The 3246-nt window shown below is 37.7% G+C and overlaps 1 pseudogene; it reads right to left on the bottom strand.

Moving 5' to 3' along the window:
* Positions 1-2999, bottom strand: part of LOC101587382 — an 8681-nt pseudogene extending 5682 nt beyond the window's left edge.
* Positions 3000-3246: the final 247 nt, after the last annotated feature.

Here is a 3246-nt window from a genome sequence, read left to right as displayed (position 1 = left end):
AGAGAGAGATTATTATTTATGATTTCTGGGTTGACATAAAAATAATGCTTGTTCATTACTAAAATGATACCAGTCAAAGGGTTAAGAGAAAAAAAAGTACCACAAGGTTCTCTGGTATACACCCAGAAAACTAAGCTAAAACTCAATGGACCACAATAGTTGAAAACTGCCTTTTATACAGATTAAAAATAATACATTCTAAAACAATTTTAAAAACACCCTAATTAAGTAACCCCAGGCTCTTTTCAATGTGTTAATATAAACCACTACAATTCTTTAACTCTGGTGCAACAATTTCGCAAAGAATAAATACAGGTTTCAGAATAAAATTACAATGATTACACTCATAATACAATCGTGGTAGTAATTATGCTCAGTTTATTTAGAAATGTGAAAAGCAATTTTGAAAAGAAATATTTTTAAACAGCCCACATTGACATCTAAAATTGAATAAAGCATTTTAGAAGACACTTAATTGAGTAAGAAGGATCAAAGACACCCCAGCACAATGATATTTTTAGCAAATATCTTAACAACCCAAGGATTTGGCCTATATTGATTTAATCCTGTCCAAGACTTAAGTAGCCCTTTGCTCATCCTTGTATTTATACAATATATTCCTATCATTTTACATCTTTTTAAAAAAATTAACCTAGAAAATTTTGTGTTAAGAATTTCACTGTGATGTTCCTACCTGATAGCTCAGCGGACTAAAGCACCTGCTTAGGCAGAGCACAGGGCCTGGTGTTCAATCCCACTGAGATGGCAATTGAGACTGGGTATGGTGGCGGGCACCTGTAATCACAGCACATGTGAGGTTGAAAACAGGAGGATCACTACAAGTCTGATCTATGCAGTGAGACCCTTTAGACCCTGTCCTAAAATACGAAAAAGAAAAAAAAAAAAAGAGTGCAGTTATAAGAATTTAACTGTAATAAATTTTGGCAAGAACTTAGTAAAAAACAAAATAAAGGCATTTCAATCTACTTTTGCCAAACCAACCTTAAAATAATATTTAAATGAAGTTTAAAACTACAATAAAAGGTAGTATGTAGTTACAAGACAGCACAAGGAAGGGAAAAGAAAAAACTCAGAAAAGATAAAATGGAAACAAAGAGGGGAAGATAGGCAGGAAGGCTATGGGAGAAAAGAGGAGATAAGATATATCATGTAGAGGTACTAGTTCCCTATGATGAACGTGATCATTATGCATATTTAAATTTTACCAGTATACTCTTTTTAAAAAAGAGCAAACTGCAAAATTAAAAAAGATAATTCTTTCTATGAGCCCTAGGAATCTTTCTGTTAATGTTAACACACTGTGTTTAAACAGCTGCTCTACTGTTGTAAAGAACAGAGCCTAAGTTAAATCTCAACTCTCTGAAGGCAGTTTATTCATCTCTCTCATTTTGATAGAATACAAAAATTTCATTGCTCTATTATACAAACATCCTCATGTTAGGTAACTTTTACTTGTAAAAATTTTAAATATAGAAGATTTTTAGCACTTCCAAGTCATAACAGTTCAGTCTTAATCATCAGACTTCTTGGAAACTTCTAACAATCCCTCTAGAAGACTTCATGCAAAGTAAAAATTTCACAGAGTCAATGGTTTTGGAGCATTGTAGAGGTTTCAGATCTGTCTTAGTCACATTCTTCTTAATGGGACCCAACACCACATCTATGCTAAAAGGAAGACAGGCTTGTTTGGGTTAGGTTATAGTCGGCCAGCTCCAAAGCAGATAAATGTAACGGAAGCACCCGGGTGAAGGAGAGCCTCGCACCAGATGTTAGCCAGGAGGTATGGTGAAGGAAGCAGCCAGGAAGAGAGATAGACCCTGCTAGGCTGTGCCCATGGCAATCCACCACTTCTGAGTCCATCCCACCTCTTACCACCAAGCCAGCAATAAGTCCCCATATCCAATCTAATTTCAAAAGTCCAGCCTCTGATCACGAGTCTTTGTAGGGACATCTAGATATAAACTATAATAAGCCTCAATCAGATTCCCTGGATAGTCATATCTGAAGATGCCCTTTACTAATCCAAGCCTCCCAAAAATCTCTATGCTTAATAATACAAGCTTAACGCCCCTGTAGTGACACAGTCCTGTAACCTGATCACTTTGATGTGCAGGCTGAAGTATCCTAAGTTCAAGCCTCACCGAGGCAAATCAGTGGCTTAGTAAGATGCTGCCTCAAAATAAATATAAATAAATAAATAAATAAATAAATAAATAAATGGAATTTAGTGCAAAGGCTCAGGATTCAATTTCCAGTACTGAAGGGGAAAAAACCTTTATGTCTTAAAAAGTGATAACAAATAAACGAAAATTCCTTGCAAATTTCTTTCCAGGTGGTTACAATATTTGGCATAGCAGAGTGTGTGGTTGAGAGCAAGGACTGTCTACAAGGTGAATAAGAAGCTGGTCTGCTTAGGGAACAGCAATTCAGTCCCTTAGCCTGACCCCCAACACCTGAACAGCAATCAGCCTGCCTCTGACATTACAAAGGATGTCTAGTAAACCCCAGGTTGCCAAAACTCCCTTGAATACTGGGAATTTTCTGGGGGTGAATATGACTCACCAGCTTTTTGTACTACACTGTGTCTTAACAACATATTCTCAGAGATTTATTTCTACCAGGCTTTCCCACTATTAACCTCTCGCTTCCTATTAGCCTCCATAAACACCAATTCTAGACTATGTGAGCAGTTGTGTCTAGGAGAGTCAGACCTACTCGATGTGGAAAGTTTGCAGTCTGTTCGCCTAACAAAGAGACTCCAGCGGAAAGGGAAAGATCACCCATCAGGTGAGGAAAAGCAGAGAATTCAAGCTGAAAAGAAACAAGAGAAAAAGACAGCTTTTCTAGACTCTTATCCTGACAGAAACATACGTACATGTGAAGAGGAACTCGTTACTGAGCCCAACGTCAAAGACAGCTTTGTTCACCTTCTCAGGTACAAATTCTGGATGAGAGTGCCCTCTCAGTAGTACTTTCATCTTTCTGAAAGCATTTGCTTGGAAAGACTAAGCACACAAAGCACTCAACCCAGACCTTATGGAGTTGCAGCCCCTTGGCTTTTGGCAGTGGGTGGATAAGCTAAGGGGAAGCTTTGGCAGCCCTTTTCTTTTTAGGATCAACTTGATTTTGGGCCTCTGAGCCAAAAGTGTCTTCCTAATGACCACAGGTTGACAGGTGGATAGCGAGTGACTGACATGAAAAAAAAACTAGATCCTCTAAACGAAG

The sequence above is a fragment of the Octodon degus genome, unplaced genomic scaffold, assembly GCF_000260255.1.
Source record: "Octodon degus isolate 3935 unplaced genomic scaffold, OctDeg1.0 scaffold00022, whole genome shotgun sequence".
Taxonomy (NCBI): domain Eukaryota; kingdom Metazoa; phylum Chordata; class Mammalia; order Rodentia; family Octodontidae; genus Octodon; species Octodon degus.
This window is presented reverse-complemented; position numbering and strand designations above follow the sequence as displayed.